At 37.4% G+C, this 22,169-nt stretch overlaps 1 protein-coding gene across 1 annotated transcript in view; it reads right to left on the bottom strand.

Moving 5' to 3' along the window:
- astn1 (astrotactin 1) overlaps positions 1-22,169 on the bottom strand; it is a gene marked incomplete at its 5' end in the record, with an annotated part of 294,255 nt that overhangs the window by 206,658 nt on the left and 65,428 nt on the right.

Here is a 22,169-nt window from a genome sequence, read left to right on the forward strand (position 1 = left end):
ACAGGAAATGACTAATTTACAGTAACATCTGTTGAGAAAGTGATGCAGAAGAGTGACTAGATGGCAAGTCTGTAATGTTAAGAAACACGATACAAAGCAAGATCAGGATGTCACTTCAATACACAATTCACCCATATATAAAGGTATTTTTTAAATATAGTTATACCATTTGAACTGTTTCCCATTTCAAGTTAGAATGACAAACTTCAATTTTATTTCAAGTAGTTTTCAAATCTTTATGAATAATTTTAGATATAAAAAATAGAAGTGAGCCATGAATTTGCATTCAGCCCTCCAGGGCGAATTCTTTGTAGGACCTCCTTTCTCTGCAATTCAAGCAACGGGTGTTTTGAGGAATGGCCTCGACTGCCTTTCCTCTGAAAAACAACTCAAGTTGAGTAAAGTTATATATAGAACGTCTACGGACATTCATTTGGATTCCTTGCCAAAACACTCAAGAATTAGATTTAGGTTTAATTTTTAAGTGGGGATTTATAACAAATGGATATGCATTGATGTACAGCATTCTATTGTAGGTTTGGTTGTTATTCTGCTGATAGTGAACTAGCACCAGCTCCAAGTCCTTAGCGGCCTCTAACAGGCTGTCTTGCATGGTTAGCCTGGATTTACCTCTATTCAATTTCTTATTAACTTTGACCAGATTCATTTCCACAGTGATTTGCATATAGTTCCATAAATGGCCTCAATTCTGGTGGCTCAAGTGCGAGCCACCATTATATGATGAATGAATCCTGGATAGGTGATGAAACGCTTTCAGAAAGAACTGAGCGAAAGTCATGTTTCCTCCGATTTAAGCCACAGAATAACACTACGTCTTAAGGCGGGATTTTAAAGGTAGGCAGTGAGGGAGCCCGTCTTATGTGCATGGGCAGGTTATTCCATAATTGAGGACCAACAATAAAAAAGGCGCTGCCCCCTCTGAGCTTCCTCTTAGACCTCAGTACCTTCAGGAGATGCAGTTCAGCTGACCTGAGGGGCCAAGCGGGCGATGAAGAAGCTCAGAGAGGCACGGAGAGACAAGGTCATTTAAACAGTTAAAAACAAAAGTACAAATTAAAATGAACTCTAAAATGCACTGGGAGCCAATGGAATGAGGCCAGAATAGAGATAATATGCTCTGTTTTTCAAGTACTTGTTAAAAGTATTTTGAACCAGCTGCTAGTTACTAATCCAATGACTTCTAAAGACAGCTGTGTGGAGTGCATTATATTTATGGATATAAGGATGTCATATTGCTACTTTAGTAGTGCACTGTATGTGTGTCACATTGCTACTTTAAGATTTTATGTCTACATTTTCCCCAAAGTTATACTGAGGTGTGTACTTGTGCAAAGTACTTTGACATGATAGCAATACAGTGTAAAGATTGTGCATTAGTGAGTGAGAGATCTCTTGAATTTCTTGCTCCACAAATAATCTGGCTTTACATTTAGTTTGCTTCACTGGAGAACTTTCATTAAATCCCATTTGGTTTCAAGCTTTCAATTCATTGTTTTTTTTCTCTTCTTTTAATCTTTTACAGTATTGCTTTTGCAGCCGTTTCAGTAAGATGCCAGTCTAAAACTGACATTGCATTACCCAGTCTGAATATAACAGCAGAGAGCTAAAATTAATGATCCATGATCATGTGGAGGAGTTAGCAGCATAAGAGCTGCTGCACATAACTCCCTCATGAGATGGTAAAGACCAAAAACAAAACTTAACGAGCAAAAGCATGGAAATGCTCCCTGGCAATCTACGTATGTGTAAAAGGGTGACCTGTCATCTCTTTGGATGTGTGGTTTTAAAATGAACATTTTAAAACATTGTACAAAATATGTGGTTTCATTCTTTTAGTGCAGGTATTACAAAGTTCAATCATAATTATACGCTGTGCAGCTAGTATTAAACTTCACTCAAATAGTACAGGAGAAATAAAACTAAACAGATTTGAAAGCTTTTTAAAAAAAAATTAAATAGCTCTCCATACTGTGGGTACATGATCCACCAAGAATAAATGTTTGTCTTATGTGGGAAGAATAAAATCTTATAAAGACTTCTCTACGGCAAGCTGAAATAGGGTTACCATATATTTCATGTTGCTCTTACACACTGTTCCTTTACAGCCCTGTATATTATCTGTATTGATTTGGTCTCATTTAACAATATTTTCCCTGCTGAAATCAATAAGGCCTATCTCTTCAGCCTGAAGTAGTCATCCATGCAGAAATGGTTTTCATTCTGATGCACTGCTCAGTCTTCAAATGTTATACACGCTTTGTGCCAATTTGACCAATAACCTTTTGAAATCAAAGTCAAAAGCGTATGAAACACATCCCGCAATGCCACACAGCAGAAACATTTGACCCAAATTATCCACAACAGTTGGAAAGAACTAGAAGTTTTTAGAAATCCGTAAATGACCGATCAGCCGGTATATTTTTTGTCAAAATAACTGAATGTTCCAAAGACTCTTACCAAAGATGAAGGGCAAATGTCAGACCTGTGCGTTTTGAAGATAGCTGGAATTACAGAAATATTTCAATGCAACGTTTATTGTACGTCTTAGCGAATAATGTTGTTAGGTGCAGGAACAGGCCTTTAACATCACTTTTATCAAACCATAAGCACAGCAGCAGAGTATAAATCATGTAGTCTCCCATGGCAACTGACAGCCGTGTCACGCTGCAGCAGTGGGATTACGGCTATATATCACTCTGACTGCCCCCACCGTGTTCACAAGCACATCCAGAAGGGATCTGAATGACGCTGGTGGTAGAGACAGCTATCCTCCAACCACAGAAATGGAAGAGGGGATGGGGAAACTAGATGAAAGGAAGTAAAAGATAAGAACTTTTGTGTGTGTGTGTGTGTGTGTGTGTGTGTGTGTGTGTGTGTGTGTGTGTGCATTTTTCTGGGTGAGTGTGAGTGAGATAAATCGATGCATGAGGCACACTGAAAAGCAGAGCTTTAAAGGTACATGTACCGTATGAAAAAGTGAGAGAAAAACGAATGATGATGAATAAGGGAAAAAAGATGTCTGCCATTTTCAGTGATGGATGGTGGTTTTTTGTGCGTGTCACAAAAATGAAGATGTATCCGTAGCCAGCCGAATGATGAAGGAAGCATTAATGTGTATTTAGGGACATAACCTTTGGTGAATATGATCACCTTCTGCCAACTGATCAGAAAGATATATTTTTAAATTTATTTTAGAGTTTAGGAAGATGAACTGAAGTGGTTGTCTTGCAGAAAGAAAGCCCTATGTTCAAATCCCGGTCTGGGGTAATTCTGCATCGTGTGAGTTCTCTTTGGACACTCCAGCTTACTCCCACAGCCATAAAATCTGCATGTTAGGTCATAGTTGGTCTCTGTACTTGCCCCTAGGTTGGTTGTTTGACCAGTGTGTCTCTGTGTTGACCTATGATAGACAGGAGACCTTTCCAGAGTGTACCAAGGCTCTCGCCCTTTTACCACTGGAGATAGGCACCAGCCCCCCGGGAGTGTTCATGGATAAGATAGTATAGAAGATTGACAGATAGAATTCAACCATTAACAACACAGGAAATACATTTAAACACTCCTATACTACTGGGTAAAAATGGGAATTTATGTGCAGGTGTTAAATGTCTGCCAAGCAGAGCTTGTGTGTCCTAACTCTGGAACTAGATGCAGGAGAAGCTTATGATGCCGCTGGCTACTGATTTGGCCTCTGAAGAAGTTTTCACCCCGCTGTGCTGTGCTGCTGGTTTTGTAACTTTTTTACTGTAACTGTCGTTTGTAAAATTGAAGCATTTTAATATATTTCTGCACTCCGTTGCTTTTAAGTTTTTGCAGTTCGGAAGTTCTTTCAGTAAAGTAGATTGTGGAAGTTATGCTTCATAAAAAAAAGGCGCTCCCTGGAGTCTTGCCAATGATTTGCATGTAAGAAAAAATATCACAGGCAAATGTGACTAAGCTTAGGAGCTTTCAAATAAATGTAGAGTTTGTATAATAGGTAAATGAAAGAATCAGTCAGGAAATGTATGAATAACCTGAATGTATCTAGAATTCAGACAGACCCTACAGATTTAGTGCCTATATGGCATAGCTCCCAAAATAGTTTGCAAATAACTGTATGTGAAACTAACTATACCTGGAAACATAGATATTTAGGAAATCATCCAATGTATGGTACAATTCATGCACTATATTTAACATTTTTTTTAGTAAAGTTAGATTGCTTTGGAATATTAGACTATACATTGTTATACCTTCTAGCACAACACAAAGATTAATAAGAAAAATGATTGTGTGAGTATTAATTTTTGACAAGAATTGCTAAAATAGTTTGGAGGTATTTTGCTAAAAGAGTTGCAAAATCTAATTTCATATTCTTTTTGCATCAGCTATGATAGTGATTGTTGAATTTCTTATAAGCTCGTCTATGGAATACATGGCTGAAAAGACCTCATAAGGACAAAAGACCTGATATGTAACCATTCAGGCAATGATTGACTCATGGGGACAAGCTTATAATTAAACAACCAATTATTAGCACGGACCTCGGGTAGAGTCTATAATTAACTCAGACACTTATGTAAAGGTTTAGATTACTGTTCTAAGTCAAATGAAAGTTGGACAAATTATTTTAACACTGCAGCTAAGGAGCTGGTTCTCTCTTGGGGATAAACATGATCCAAACAGGCAGAAATTAGATGTGAAGATACGTGGAAACCCAGTAACAGTTTCCTCGCAAGACTGCTCTGAAACGGCACCATTTGGCAGAGGCCTGACACCACCTATGAACTTGATGAATAAGGCTCTAAATGTGATGTTCCTGCATTGTCCTCACCTTCAGCCACATACATTTATCCCCTCTTATGGGAAATGGCTCCCCGGCCCGGTAGAGATATTCACCGGCACACAGAAAGTGAAAGCACATCACCGCATAACCTCCCCGTTCCCATCTCCGCCTCCTTTAGTGAAAATGAATAACAAGCCCCAAACATATACAGTAGCACAGCATATTCTTCTTCTTGCTGAAAGGCCTTCTCTCCCTTTTAGCCCTGGGGTGCTCTGCTCTCATTGTCTGACAGAATGATTAATTTGACTGAACTTCACTTTGCAAACATCCCGAGTTCACTTTCTCTCCCTGTACAGCTGCTGCCCGAGCCTCCAAGAGAAGCAGCGCTGTTAGGGCTGTGCCCGGCACGACAGCTGATTCCCTTTCTGCAGAAACGGAAGGCGTAAAAATGTCTCATCAAAACCACACTGCGAAAAGGATAAAAGGCGCCAAATAAATAAGCATCATTTGCTTTTAAGTGGTTGAAGAGACAGAACAAATATGGCTGTCATATAACATCGCCATGGCTCTTACTGTATTTCTTCACACTTCTCACAATAGCGTCTCGTCTGTGAGCGAAACACTGCAAGTAAATACAGTAGCAATCCGGATGGAAACGTTGCTGATGTTTTTATTTATTTATTTATTTCCCCACCCATTTTTACATTGTTACATTATTCAGTTAAGCTTTGTGACATGTTGCATAATTAAAGTAATGGAAGAGTGTCAAACAGATCCCTGCTTTAGGGCTTTTTCTCAGCAGCTCAGGGACTAAATATCGCAAGATGCGTCAAACATGCCATCAGAAACCACCTAATATTTTAACCGACAAGGTTAAACAAAGTGTCATTTTAAATGTTTGAACTTTTCTAGAATATAGTTTTCTTTTTTCTGAGTTAGATCTTTGTAGAATGTAAATGCATGTAACATGGAATTTATAGTATTGATAACAGTTTCAATGAGTTGCAAGTGAACTTAAACTTTTTTTCAGACTCAAAACCTTATGCATCGTACAGGTTATGAAATAAAATATGTATCATATTTGATAGTTTTCAAATAACGTAAACTTCTTGCTCCTAGTTTTTGATTTTTAACTGGATGATGATAGACACAGTACCATCATAATTAGCCATCTCATATAGATCAATATCCTAATAATGTTTGGGCTGTTCCTATTTACAGCTTTAGTCTACAAATGTGTCAGGTTTACTAGTGTAACATCAAAATTTTCAAGCAGCAGCTACACAGCTGTTAAAATTGTCACCTTTGCGTAAGTTTGAAAACCAGATGTCGACAACCTGTCATGCAGAGCTAAGCAATGAAAATACTACAGGTGACACAAAAATATACCTGAAGAGTAATTATTTATCAGTATTACAGCAATAGGATCAAGCAATGCTTTTTTTTCCCTCATTCAACTATCTTCTTAAAGTAACAGTTCACTTTTCTTCCTCTTGAGACCTGTGTCTGTCTGCTTTGTGTCTCGTCTGTCTTTTGCCTGCTCTGCTAGAACAACCTTTGCTCTCCTCGACACACCAGCCGTGAAGTAAACTGTTAACTTTCTTTCTAGACTTTCATAAAATATTTTATTTAGGCTTGTTTTCCAATGTTACATAAACTCTATTTAGAGTTTGTTAATGTGCTTGTTGAGCAACAAACCCTGAAGAACTATTGGATGAATGTATATTACTTATAATTGGCCTTTCCATTGTCTTTCAAAGCAGATCATTTTAAAAATGCACCTTTCATGCCTCCAAAAGGCAGTGAACTACCATGTATTAATGATAATGTAATATCTATATGTTTGGCCCCTTAAGTGAGCACTACTAGTTTCCCCTAATATGCTCCAATGCAGAAAAAGAGGGTGAAATTAATCAAAGTAAACAGATGAGAGCGATTTTCTCCTCATCCACGAAAACCCTGTTCACTCAAAACAGCTGGACCATAGAAGTGGCCGTGGGTGTTATTTCTGAGCAAATACTTCCTCAGGTTAGAAAGTGCTTTTGCTTGACTTTTTTAAAAGTGCGCTGTTGGTTAAAAAATAAATAAAAATACACATATGCTGACATATGTGGATTGCATTATCAAACCAAACCAATAACAGCTCTCTCAAAATGTTTCCCCTGCATATTCATCCACAATAATAAACGGTAGCAGCAACTTGTTTTTTTTTTTTTTTTCTCAGCATCTGAGACGACGATCTAAACAACAAATCAGCATTTTTCACGTTCCCTCCAACCATTTTAAGTATAGCGTTGGCTTGAAGTGACTTTATAGTGCCAAGCAAGAATTTCTTAAGAAAATGGTGTTGCTATGCAATGGGTCTACTTCATGGAGTGTTACCACACATTCATGTTGAAAACATTTCTGAGAAAATAACTGCACTACTGTATGCAGAGCGATAGCAAGGGTACCCATTCACGTGTGCCTGCACTTTATGGGAAAGAGTACAATGTTGGTTTAACACTAGTAAACTAAGACGTGCTTGTCAACTTGTTAAAGAGTATGTTTATATTTGGAGACAAGGCTTGCTTTCTCGCTTCTTGAAGGGGCAACAGTAAACCTGAAAACTAACTATACGTTAGACCTTAAACTATAGTTACGCAGCAGTGGTATTGCTTTTAATGGAATGCACTAATACAGATTATAAACGCACTTAAAACACACTGCTGTATTTTCACATAAGACGTCAGAACAGAAAAAAGAACCATTTAGGTTTGAAAATGAAAAAGCAGAGTGGAAAATAGATATAAGACCAAAACTCTAGCTGCGACATACTCATCAGGAGTTTAAGGTGGACAATATAAGACTAAAATTAGATATCAAAATCTAACCTATGACAATATTTTATTTGATAATCCTGAATACACATTGAGCAGAACCAATGAACAGCCCTTGAAAGCAAATGGTAGTTCGGGCAGGAGATAAAAAAGTAATGCAGATGAATGCAATACAGACTTAATTAAACCAGTGTACAACTCAAAGTCACATGTCTCCCTTGGTGGCAGAAGTTGTCAACATAATACATATTAAAAGCCTTAAAGATTTAGTTTTTTATGTAAAAACAAAAATAGTTTTATATCATTTTTCCCAGCAATGTACCATACTCTGATAATTCTAGTGTTTTAAGTTTAAATGATCAGATCTAATCCATGTTCTAAAATGTCTTTAAACTAACATTAGGTTTACATCACATCTACTGTAATATTAATGATTTTTATAAGGCCTCAAAGCTTTTAATCTGGATGTAACACACAACCTTTGGGATCAAGACTTGATGCCAAACTTGAAACAAATAGCATATAATAACTTTAATCTATATCCTTTGCAATACTCTGACAGTGTGCTGATTAAAATTAAACATTAAGAAAATTCAAGGTGCATTGGTGTGCTAAACCATAAACATAGGTTTTTGGGAGCATTTCGATGACGAAACAACAATTCCTGTTTAAGAGTGGAACCGATCTTTCAGATCTAGGCGGCCAATTCAAAATCTGACCAATTGGCTTTCCAAGGACTATAACATATAACGTAAGTGTATGAATTTGGTATGAATTGTTTTAAAACTGGTTTGCTCTAACCAAGAGAAACAAATAAAAATAGTCCACGACAAAACTGACTGGAGATTTATTAATGTCAGGATAAGGAGGTATAACCGCTGAATTTAAAGTCACATTGGTGTACTGTTTTTAGGAGATGTACTTGAATCAACCTATAAAAAAGGTAGTGAAAACTCTTGTTAGAGCCACGTTCAGGACCAGTACCAGTGTATTGTCACATTTAATTTGCTGTGCAGCGTTTTGGACTGGTTAAATGCCGGCAGGGCTGTATTGGATATTTTCCATATGCATATCATGTGTATCGTATAACATGTTGTTTGCTGATAAAGCGTTTTCAGTTTTAATACATTTAGTGAGGGGGGAGGGGGGGTATTTTCCTCATAGGAACTGCTGGCCAGAGCAAATTAGTAGATTTCTAGCTGCTTAGGGGATCGAGAAAAGAAGCACTTCATCATAAAAAAAGAGGGAGTGTTGTATGGAATAACATGGCCTCAGTTATCTCTGTTATAGAGGGAATCTTTATTATTCACTGACATAACTTCCTTAGAGGTAGTTGATAGGAAATTATTGCAGTATGGTGTAAATTTAAACAATAAATACGAATGTTGGTTTGTATTTTAACCTCATATTGACGGGAAAGAGTTGGTCTTTGCATGCATATAGCAGTTAAATAAATCAAAACAAATTCAAATCAATATTTTAGCTCTCTGAGAAACTGAGTATACTCTGCTGGGAAGTGAATCCAGCCTTGTGGATCAGAGCTCCGTTCTCAAGTAGCATTTTTTTTTTCTTCCTGTTTGATCTTGCAGATGTCTGCTATTTGTTTTCATCTGAACAGAAAAAAAGATTTTAAAAAAGCAGGATGCAGGAAGGACTGTTTCCTTTAGTCGCTCAGTACACCTAAACTGTCATATATTTCAGACTTTACAGAAAAGCCTCATCCTCGACATTTCATCAGACTAATAAACGAAAGCTGAATCTAATGAAACTTAGTCACCTCAACATTTAATTGGTAATAAAATAGTTGCAGTGAAAAAGAAAGCATCTATCAGAGCAAAATGTCCGTCGGTTATCAGGATACAGGCTATCAGAAGAAAACCAGCATTACTAGGTAGCTTGCCAAAAAAACTTTGACTCACATTAAATCGTAAAAAAAAGATCAAAAGGAATTTTGATAAGAATGGCCCAGATGATTTTAATCAATAAATGATGCCAGCCCTTTTTTGGCCCAGTTTTGGAAAAGTGTATTGCTTTTTCTTAAAAAGTGGAGAAGTTTGCAAATAACCAGACCCTTTTTTCTTATATTAAAAGGATCAAAATCCACTTGTTTATCTACCTATGTGCTATATAACTGCACATTGTAATTGTAAGCATACCAACATACCATCATCATTCAACAAAATCAAACAGTGTGTTATTCCCATTTTGTTGGGGATGCTTCAAAAAGGGTTCCATGGTTTACATATTAAACACGCCTGTGTAGAAAAAAAATCCAAAGAAAGAAAAAAGTCAATATTACTTGTGATTTCCACAGGGAGAAAGTGGAGAGAGAAAAAAAGTCCTACCTTTAATGCAGCTGTTCAAAATAAACTGCTTGGGGAATGTAAATTGAGTTTTCTTGTTAACATTTCTGACTCCGTCCCATTGGGAAGCAGGGCACAGAATACCAGACAAATGCACGGCTTGCCGATTCTTGACAGTGACAGCACAGAGGCGACGGAATCCACAGACTGTCTAAATAGCTCTGTCTGTAGGTTTGGTGGGAAGTGGTTTGTTATTTTAGCCGTTTCCCTCCAAAAAAAGATTAATGAGAATGAGCTCAGGTAAGAAAGTAATCCTACGGCTCATAGAGCTCCATTAACTAGCCACGTCTGTGCTCCATTTCACTGCTGGATAAGTCCGGAAATGAATGATTTACTTAGGAAGGAATAGGGAAGGAGGAAATATGAGGGGTTAACAACAAGACTTATCTAGTAAAACGATGCTTTAATAAAATAATAAAACTAAATGTAATATATCACTGCTCTGATTTCTCTTCTTTTTGACAAGTCTGATAAAACATATCAAAGATGGACAAACAAAACATTTGGTCACCAGAAGATGAGCTCACATTTTTGGCGAGGGTTTAGGTCCCAGCCTTTTTCTGTGATTACCCACAAAGACAGATCATTGAAAAAAAAAAAAAAAAAACTGCAATATTTTATCAACTGCTCATATTCTTTGAAGGGACTATGCAAATTATCTTACAATAATCCAAAATTAATAAAGTTGTTAAATATAGCACTTGTTCCTACTATGTAATTCAATGCTCAACAGGACAAAAATTATAATCTTATATAGTACTTAATATGCAATTTACAACCGTATGTGGATATATGTATTTGCAATTATATTTATGATACATTAAGAGGAGAATCTTCATAGCCTCAATTACAAACTTTCATTTGATAAAATTGGCTGCATTCCCCAATTGGAGCACTCGTATATTCACGTTTGTGTAAAGCGCGGACCAAGCTCTTCATTGTTTCTCTCCACAGTAAAAGGGGTACCATATTGTCAAGTTGTGCAATATTTCCTCACAAAGGCTTTTCTCTTGGGGAGCTTGTTTCTAAAAAGTAATGATTACTGTAAGGCGGAAACAGTACCTGTTTAAGACCTTCTACTCTTGTCTGTGTAAACAGGAGACCAGTGAATAAAAGTATAAGAACCATTAATCACTGAGGAGGTGAGAAAAGGGATGATTTACTCCAGCTTCCGTCCTTCCCTTATTACTGGCACCACTGGTAAAGTTAGGAAAAACAAAACAACAAAAAAAAAAAAAAAACCTAAAACAACTCTATAGTAAATTGTAAGAGCATAACATCCTCCAGCAGTGAGTCTCGCAGATTTTTTTTTTTTTTTTTTACATCCCCTTACCCACCCAACTGTGCATAGTAGCAAAATATACTTGTCCTAACCCTGTCTCGTTTGTCAGTGTGTTCCAGTTGATTTAAACTTTCATTGACTGTGGTTTTGGGCAAGACTAGGAAAGCATTTATTTTTTGCAACCATTTTCTGAATTGAAAGATCAACAAACCTTCTTCACTTCAGTTTCATGTTCTCTTGTCTTTCCCATTTTAAAGAGTAGCTGAGGTGAAATAACCTTCTGAGATCAGATTTGTAAAATAGGGAAACAAGCAGTGATGTATTCACTGATTAAAGGTTTGCAAGCATTTAACATATATAACTATACATTAAATTTTTTACAATATACAAATTATATAGTTCCTGTAAATGTTTAGCATGTAGATAACTATTTTTTAACCCCCTTCTGATTAATTGTTCTCAAATAGCAAATTGTGTGTTTTTTTTTTTGTGTGTGAAATTTTGCTATTGTAAGGAAAAAAAAAAGAATGCATTTCAAATCACTTATCTCTACTCGCAACTCCTTGAAACATTGCAGTTTAGTATGGCACATTTTAAACAAAATTAAAGCTAAAGAGCAACTTTTTCTTGTCTTGATTTGCATTCCTGGGGCTGTGTGATTAGATTTGTAAACCCAAACTACTTAAATTGATAACATTTTAGAAATGCACACAAGCATATGCTGTTATGTATCACTACGTAACAAAAAAAATGAATACAAATAAATTTGATTATATCATATAAACCAATATGCCAACATTTTATCATCATGGACCAGTGGCGTCCCTAGGTGGAGTTTTCCTTGTTGTTAATGCTGTAAACATGTTTCCTGTGTTTGTTGTCCGATTGCTTTAAAAATTCTGTAATGTAAGTGTTTTTGTTAGCTGTTTGAGAAATCTTGTGCTCGCCAGCTACGTTCATTTTTATTCTGTTCATCTCCTGGGGACTAAGCCCCCTTGTACTTAAAACCTAGTAATGTCTCTGGTCTGAATGAAGCTATATTTTGGGAACATCCCTCGAAATGACTATTGAGAAGGATATTCATAATTTACAACATGCAATTCTCTCCATAAAATATAAATAAAATCAGCTTCATCTTTTCCCCATATTGACGTTCCTTTAAAATGTTTATCATCCTTTGGGAGCTGCTTGTCCTTTTTCCTATTTGAAACAAGCTCCTTGTTTGACTAAAAATAATTTTAAGCCTAAACCTCGCCGGGATATAAATAATAAATAATTTTTTAGATTCACTGTCTGTTTTTACATAGCCTATGTCAAAATGACAAAACATACCTAACCTCTAGTAAACCACACAAACGGGTTATCAATAAGCCAAGATGACATGATGGCTGGCCAGATGTGACTTAGGACAGCTCAAGGTGACACGTTTTTAATTTCAGCTTCACTTTGGAATGAGCGAATAGAAGACCAGCTCTGGTGATTCAGAATAGGATGCCAGACAAGTTTAGCAGGTACCTCTGTGCTTACGTGGTCACAATGCCATATGCTTCAACTTTAATTATGAGGGACTTGGGGAGAGAGGGACTCAGGGCTAAACTATGAATCACTGCCTCTCTGTAAGCCTCAAAAGCCCCATTCTGCTGGAATTAAGGGGGCAGAGCTGTCCACTTTGATCTCCCCCATCTAAAAATAAACACAACAACTTAGACAGCTGACATCCTAGTTTGTTCTCATTCAGAACTTTTTTTAAGTTAATTTAAAGTATGTTAACAGAATTGGGCGACTGTGGCTCAGTGGTCAGAGTAATTGTCTTGCTACTGAAAGGTTGTGGGTTTAATTTCAGCTTCCCATGTCGATTCATCTCAGGGCTTCATACACTGATCCGTATATCAAATGCATGTGAACTAGTGAGTGTGGTTGGTTGACTGTGGCCATATTGTAAAAGGTGTTGAGTGGTCACTATAACTACAAAAAGAGCTATATAAATTCAGTCCATGTACCATTTTAACTAATTAATCAGTGAAATAAAAAAAAAGATCTAAGCAGTGATAACCAAAATAAAGCCACTGACAACATAATCTGTGAAGAATTATTTAGCTCTAACTTCTTTAAAATAGAGCTAAAGAATAATATAATTTAAATTATTACCTATACTTGCTGGGGGGAATACTTAAAATATGCCATCTTATTTAATGGGCCATTGTAGAATTGCTAAATAATATGAATTCATATTAGACTTTTTTATTTTTTACTTATTTAGTTTCCCCTATTTGACCTAGCCCATTCATAGAAAACAGATTAATGGATTTTTTTCTCCCAACAACACAGATCCACAAGTTTGAGTCAGGTTCACATAGCAGCTCCTGTGGGGAATACTCCTGACAAATTAATGTAGAATAACAACAAAGAACAATTATACACATGTAAAGTTTACAAAACATGTATAATAATAATAATAATAATAATAATAATAATAATAATAATAATAATAATAATAATAATAATAATAATAATAATAATAATAATAATAATAATAATGATAACAATAATGATAAAAGTGAGCATAACACAATAAACAACGGAGCGTGTGGACTGCGTGAGTGTTTGAAGGCCGGTCAGGTACAAAGAGGAATAAGGTCCAAACTAAAGTAAGTGATGGGGTGCAGATGACCTTAACCTACCTCTAAAGACAAACAGCCCTAACTCCACAGTCTCTGACAGAGAAGCTTGTGCTGCACTAGATCAAAGGGATCCTCATTTATCCACCCAAGGTTGGACTCCAACCTCCAAGTTTCATTTGGTCTAAAACCAGCCTTCTTCTCATGCTGACTTCAGGAGGCTACAAGCCAGGCAGCGATTCTCACCAGGACCTCAGCCTGAGCCTCCCCCTATGGTAGCCTGCTCCCAGCTATTTATCCCATCCAATGTTGTCAGCTAATTAACTGACGTTGAACACAGGACGTGGCGGGAGCAATTCCATGCAATTAAATAGTGTAGAGGAATAAATTAAAACTCTTCCCAAATATGATTACTGTTTGTGGTATGCACTGAACATTGAATAATAATTTTGCCACATCGGTTATCTTGAATTCTGGCTGGAAGCAGAAGTGGTTTTGTGAACAGTTTGTATTTACACTGCAAGGGTTTCAGACAGAATTCCTGATGATGATTCTGGTGTTCTGTTAGCCGTGACACAGATCATCTGCCATTTCCCTATAACATAGGAAGGATTCCTGGATCAACGTGTGCTTCTGTGCTTTTTCTGTCTCTGCTCTCTAAACCCCAGTGGGTCACAACAGATGGCCACTCACACTGAGCCTGGTCCTGTTGGAGGTTTTCCTCCCTGATAAAGGGGAGTTTTCCTCTCCACTGTTGCTTCATGCATGCTCAGTATGAGGGATTGCTGCAAAAACATCGACAATCCAGACAACTCACCCTGTGGCTCTACGCTCTTTCATGAAGAGTGAATGTTGTTGGTCAAGATTCGAGATCTGCTGGGTTTTCTTAGATAGGGAATTCAATTGAAATTACCAGCTAAAGAAACAATGTTTTAATCAGTTAGTCCCTCAATATTTATGGAACCAGGTTTTCAGCTGTTTTATGTCTAGTACTTTATGTAAAGTCTTGCTTACATTACGTGTTTTATATTTTCTCATTTTTATTTTTGAGCATTGTCCTTTAAAGTTTAAAGCTAAATGTTTTGCAACATTAATGATAATTATATATAATTTTCTCATTTATCTTACTTCCAGTCAAATCCATCCCAGCTACTGCCTATATAAAGAAATTATGGATGGCTCAATATTTTTGAGTCTGATTTGTAACAGAAAAAAACAATGGTATGTGCAAAGTCTACACACTTAAATCTTTCATGCTTTCAGATATGAAGCTCAGGCTTTTACAGCTCTACCCTCCTTTGATATCTCTTTGTTCCAACCCTTCGAATATCACAGCTATCGAGAATCAGCCAGGGCTGGAAAATCTGACAGTTTCCAGCCCAAACACAACGTAAAGCCCACCCACCCCAATAAAAACCAGCCTTAATCTCAGACCTCAAACCTCTCTTGAAACCAGAGTTAAAATTGTCAAATAATCACATGCTTAAAGATAGAATTGCCGATTTCCCTGGAAATGTAAGTGAGAAACGCCCAAGTCCCTTTTTGAAATAACTGCATATGGGCAAGACCGTCCTATTTGCTCTTCTGCTCCTCAGGGGATCATGTGAAAAAAATCTAAAAACCTAAATCCACTCTGGTCTTATTTCTTCCTACTGAGTCGTTCCTATTCTTCTCATAAACTTATATGCGGTTTGCTTTTTGCGACTCTCAGCCATGTTCAAAGCATACGGTGGGAGCAGCGGAGCTACAATAAACGGCTAACACCGAAGCTAACCATATACATAAACACTAGAAGTGCGCATGTGCAGCCAGAATGCGGAAACTAACAAGGAACGTGAATACATCCGAATGATTGGCATGTGGGACAACCAATAGAAAAGGCGATATCCCCGGAACTTGAGGGACAGAGGGGAATGAAAGCAGGAACAAAACTCTGACCAATCACTGCTCTTCGATGCGAAGAGCAGTGATTGGTCAGAGTTTTTACAGGCCTGCAGCACCCACAGAGATCTATTTTTTTAAGCTCTTTTTTTCTGAATACATAAATTATTGACTACTGTCAGGATGGAAGGACCATTTCACCCAGTATAACAAGTGTTTCTGAGCAGGATTACCAACTATAGCTTTCCATAAGCACCCAAAACACTAAAACAAATAAAAAAGGTAACAGTCAGCCCACAAAGGATGCAATAAGGCAACCAAAAATCCACACATAATGTCCATTTTCTATTAGTGCTGAGATCAGTTTGTTACGGTTTGACTTGCTTTGTAGCCTTCTTCATCAGAAATGGTTCCACGTAACGGTTACTATTTTTAGTACCTGCTTGGATGTGCTTCCAAGCACAACAAATCGGCCCAAAAACACAACGTCAAAAGACTGTCGGTCTCTGATTCGTTAGGGGTTGGAGTCACTGTTTACGTAACTCTACTCAATCTTTTGCAATGTGTAGTTGCTGTATTTAAGTTTGACCACATAAAAGGTATCACCTATATATTTCTGTCTGAGGCCTTGACTTTATTTAATTTTCTTTATGAGCTCGTATTATCAAACACATTTGTAACATTGCAGTAAATTGTTGAAATCATAGCAGTGTCGCAGAGGCTCTTTTCACTAAATGGCTTTATTGGTGTACACTACATCAAAGTTTTAATCCGCTCCATGCATTTGAGAGCCATGTCAAACTTGGTTGACTTTCAACAACTTTAATACAGGCTGACACCCAAAAGAGAAACAAGGTAGAGAGAGTAGCACTTAGGAAATGAGAGCCGTGGACACTGACAAAGCTGAAAACTATTCAAGACCAGAAAGTGATGTGACAGGGAGGGTTACAAGGTTTCTATCCTCTTAGTTTGAGAAGTACTGCTAAAGTGCAGGAACATGGCTGGGTCAATGCACAGGGCAAGTCAAGGTGTGACTGCTCACTTGTTGTCATTTACATGTGTCTTCAAGTGTGAAATGTGAGCAAAATAAAAGTGTTTGTAAAATCTTGCTTTATATTACATGCGGCTGAGCCTGATTGATGTCATTGAACAAAAGGACAAAGGTATAGGAGCAAACATATCAGCATTAGCTGTTTGTTCTGTCTCCCAGGAGGGAGGAGAGTGGGGAGGCTGGAAGGGAGGTGATGACAAAGCTAGTAAAATGATGGGCTCTAGATGCCCTTCACCAACCTCTGAGGATGAACAGCTCAGACCAGGAGCTGCTGATAAATAGGCTTGTGGGGCACAGGATCTTAGATGTATTTTATCATCCCTTCTCCAAGTAGAATAAATTAAGACCACTGCTGGCACTGAAGCATCCTGAACATGTATAAATGCCAGGAGGAACTTGGGTTTTCTATATTAGCCTCTTCATATTTAGCATTTTTAGACTGCATGTCTTTTAGTTTTTCAAAAATTGTAAACATTGGTATTGAATTTGATTCTTTAATTATGATAAAATAATAATTTTATGTGCATGAAAAAAGCTTAAATTTACTGATATGCAAACGTATCCACAAGAAAACACGTAAAATGATAATTTTCTAATTTGCTGTTGGATTATGTTTGTCACTGCCTCAAGCGTAGGAGTTTAAGTAACTATCAGAACTATCTGAAGAGGCTATTTATCTTGTCTTCAAATGCCTTGATATCTCCCAGAATGAGCTGGAGCTGGATGTTATACGCCCATACCAGTATTATGGATCACCCTTGCATGCCAATGCACATACAAAGGAAAAAAAAAATCTTTAAGTTAACAATGACTCAGATTCTGCTTTCTACCCAATTCATATTGAAGTATACAATTTAATCTCGAGTCAAACCAGTTAGCCAAGGACTTTATGAGACATGTTCAAAAGATTTAATCATAGAGATGCCACATACAATGTGCAAAGTGCATATTCCCCACTGCTTCAAGTCAAAGCAAGGCTACCCAAATGTAGCAACAAGGACTCGATAATTATTTCTTTTGTTGTGCTGTGCAGACAGCGTCTGCACAGAAGATTTACACGTCTCTGCTTAGCCTCATGCTGCCCAACACCTTCACCTAAATAACAAATAACTATAACCCATAGAGTATGTTAGAGTATTAGACTTTAAGCATAATGAACTTTAAGTATATAAAAAAAGATCCAGACGGACAACATACAAAACCAGGATGCATCAAAAGTGAAGCATACTTTACTGAAATTATGTGAAGTTTTTTATGTGATAAAAAACTCACAAAATGTGCATTTCTTCACATCTTCACCAATGTAAAACAGGGTTTTATCTATACCAGCATGCATGGCAGGATACAACAATGAAACAACTGCTTAACTGATGGAGGGAACAGAAGGAACATTCACAATTACCTGCTGGTTATCATTTATTAGTTTGGTGTTTATAAGAAAATTTCTTGAGACATTATTTTTATATTTGTTATTTTTATTCCAAAGCACCTAACTTTTCTCAATTGTGTTTGTGCATTCACGTGCATACTTATATTTAATGGGATCCCAACCTAAACCTGACATTATCCCTGCTTCTGGGTACCGGCGCCAGGTGTTATTTATTAATTAGCCAGTGTTTGGGTGTTTACACTTTTGGAGGTCTTGCTGTCTCTTGCTGACTTTTGATCATATTTTGCATTTGGGTCCATTTCCTGACAGCCTCCCAATGGCAGCAACTAACTCAAAACTATCTCTTAGATTACTTTAATTGCTGCTTCTGAGCAGCTAATTAGAGTCCAAAGGCACTGCTGGACTGAAAATGAAATTGCAAGTGAATTCAGGCTGGATTCACATCATTATTTTACAATTGTAACATTGAGAAAAGTCATTGCTTCATCTTAATTCATATTAAGCAATATTAAGTATGAGCCTTGTATTAAATACTGCTTAAAAAATTGCAAGTATTTAACGTAACATTGCATTTTTATTCTACCCATAGAAATACTAGTACAAAACATAAATAATAAAAACACTGGCCACCCAATACAACTTCCATTTAGATGACAAAACAGATCAGTTTATTTCTGTTTTGAATTACATAGATATATTAGCTTGTAAGGCTACAGTAATGTTATTTTGTGAGATCAATGTCAGTAAATTGCATTAAAGCTGCTGTAAAGTTGAAGTTGAGGGACTCAAGAGATGGATGATGGGACAGTCTCTTCCTCTGTACAGTATTAGATGGAAAAAAGTGAGTGAAATAAGAGGCTGTGAGAGTAAAACCCATCGGAGAACAGCCTTTATCTTTAATCCAGAAAAAAATGTATAAAAAAATAAAAAATGTTACCTTTCACTCTTAACAAAGAAGCAGAAAAAACTTAATGTGTCATCATATTAAGTTCTTCTTGCTTATGAAACAGAATTTGATTGTATTTAAGACTTGAAACTTTTCTTTTTAAGATGGTTTCATTGAATTAAACAGACTCACTGTAGGGGCTGTCCTCACAATCCTGACACCAAAGATCCAACCAGACTGCTGTTGTGCTTAAGAACTAACTCACGCATATATGTCTCAGTGCTGCATAAATCAAAACCCACACACTGGTTTCAAAGTAAACACATGATGAATTATTTCAACACTCCACGACTCTCTGAATATCCACTTGCCTTAAAACAGTGGCACTGTACTGCCTGCCTAATCTGCCTAATCAGTTCCAACCCACATTCCTGAGTAGAGGGCTGTTGTTTGAGCAGTTCGTCTTAGAAACCAATGGGGGGAAAGAAGAAGGCCCCCGAAGGCATGACCTTCCCTCACTGCCACCAATTATATCAAGGCCTTATAAAATATAGATTATGTGCCATCTCAGTGCTGACATATCTAAAGGCTGGTAGCATGGGGAGTGTGCACAGAGGCCACAGGCAGAACCCAAGGGGAGAGCAAGTTGAAAATGACAAGATGAGGAGAATACAGTAATTCAAAAGATGACCTTGATGGGGAAAACTCAGTCTGCTCTGGCAAAAAGAAGAGTGATTAAAAAAGAAGCTCAGCTTACTTCCAAAAGGATTGGTTGATCAATATAAATCCAATCAAGGCTCTAAATATTAAAATGCACTGATTACGGTGATATTCATTAGCTTAAACTACATTCTGGACCAATAACCATGTATTATTAATGGATAGGAGCTAGATGTGGAACAATTGGCATTTAACTTTGTGTCTTAACCTTTTAGCATAAATGTCAAGTCAAATTCTAATAGAAAAAAAAGTTTGAAGCTCACCCAAAAGTGATATGATACATATCAGCTCAAGGTTTTTTGTTTTGTTTTCTTTTGTGTTTTGGAGGGGGGGGGGGGGGGGGGGGGTATATTTAAACTCCATAATGTAGTATGAAAGCCTATCAAAGATACAAACATCAGTGTTGAGATAGCATATTTTATGGTGCCGGATGATAGAAAGGAATGAACATTCTGAAAGTCTCGCCTTTTCTCTCTTCTTGCACACTATGCACACGCATAAGTACTTACCATGAGCGAATGTTGTGCCAGTGGATGAATGCTTGTGTGATATAATCAGCAGGAGTGCAAGAAGATAAATATCTTCAACAAAAAGAACCTTACTTCAGAGAATTGGATTTTTGTCTTCAGGTTTTAATCAGCCACAAGGTTAGAGTAATCTTCTGTAGGATTGCAATTTTTTTTCTTTTTTTTGCAGCTGTGGCACATAAGGGTGTTTATTTGCCACGGGTCATAATTAAAAGGTCTACTAGCCACTCAAACATTTTAAAGCCAGCTATGGGCTTCAAAAACACTTTTGTGCAATATTTTCCTTGGTTGAAAAACAGTGCTGGGACAAATGGATTATCTCAATTTTGCACCAACAAGTTGCTGTTTTATCACTTGCCACTATCATACCCATGAACGAACCATCCCCTGTTTTTTCAGCTTATCACTGTTGATATGAGTTTGATTAATTGTCCACATTAAAAATAATGACATTTTTTTAATCTATCCTGTAATTAATTTTATAGTACACTGTATTCCTGTTGTTTGCAAGTCTGAACCTGTTTAGGCCCGCCACCTCTTCAAAAACATCCTCGTATTTGGCCACCAGTGGAAGCTAATAGTTGTCTCTCTTGTGTGTGTATGCACAATCAGACCTAACCAAAAAAAAAAAATACATCAGAAGTCTTAAAACTGCCAAACCGTACTTTTACAACAGAAATTAATTGACTAGGGTATTCTGCAAAACCGGCACAATAATAACCGGATTATGAAGGCAGCAGCAGGAAATGTAAATTTTAAACACTTTTGTTTAAAAGTGTTAATGTTGGTCATTTCTCTAAAACTAGCAGTGTGGATCATTGTCTTCGTTGAGAAAAAACAGCCAATGGTTGCTGTGGCTGAGGGGGCAGTTCCACCTTCAGTATTCCTTTTTGGAAAACTCTCACACTAGGATGCAAAAACAGCCAATTCAGGGGCAGGGATGGGTCTTGTGAGTTGTAAATAATGGAAGCAGTGTCATTATAAAAGGCTACCAGGAGAGGTGTGTCATTGGGTTAAGCCTCCTTTGCTGCTCTTTTAACCTCTGCCAATGGATTCCTTTGTCAGAGCTCTGTTCTCTTTTTGCCTGAAAGCTCTACAAAATGACTTCCTGCTCACTTCTCTATCAACTCTCCTTCAGGTTTTCATTCTTTTCTACAAACCTTTCAAATAAAACTTTAATTTCCCCTTTTATAATCTCTATTGTCTTGTTTTTCTCCTACATTTTCATTGTTTTATCTCTACTTTGGTCAGTTATCTTTCAAGTTCCACCTTTGGGAATATCTGCCTCGCAGTACTGGGATTACCTGTTTTCCAATTAAATCAAGATGCATTTGCCTTTCAAAAGACTCTTTTCTTAGTCTTCCTCCCATTGGAATAATTGACGGAGGTCTCTGGCCTTGTGATGAATGGCTCCCAAGTCGAGAGATGAAAAGAAAGATGAATGATTTCACCTCTGCGAGAGGCCGGAGTTGGGGGGGAACTAGGAGTGCTGACATTGTGACAAATACACTGACCAAAGCAACAAAACCTGAATGAATCAGCAAGGGACAGAGGGGTGGCATGTGCTCATCGCGGCTCAACAGACGTTCATTCCGCCGCCACCACCTCTGCGCATCTGTATACACCGCAGACAATTACTTGGGCCTTGCAATTATACTTCAGGCTTGCCAAGAGAGGAGTGGTGGTGGAAGAAAGCCAGCCAGAGAGGACTGGATAGGATTGTATCAGCCGGTTGTGTTTGGGCATTCTGTGGATATGGGAAGGCCAAGAGAACAGGTGCAGTAAAGTGAGAAGATGCCCCAGGTGACTTGATGTGAATGTTGCCACTATTTTCCCAGCCAAGATT

This window comes from Fundulus heteroclitus, unplaced genomic scaffold (assembly GCF_011125445.2).
Source record: "Fundulus heteroclitus isolate FHET01 unplaced genomic scaffold, MU-UCD_Fhet_4.1 scaffold_133, whole genome shotgun sequence".
Taxonomy (NCBI): domain Eukaryota; kingdom Metazoa; phylum Chordata; class Actinopteri; order Cyprinodontiformes; family Fundulidae; genus Fundulus; species Fundulus heteroclitus.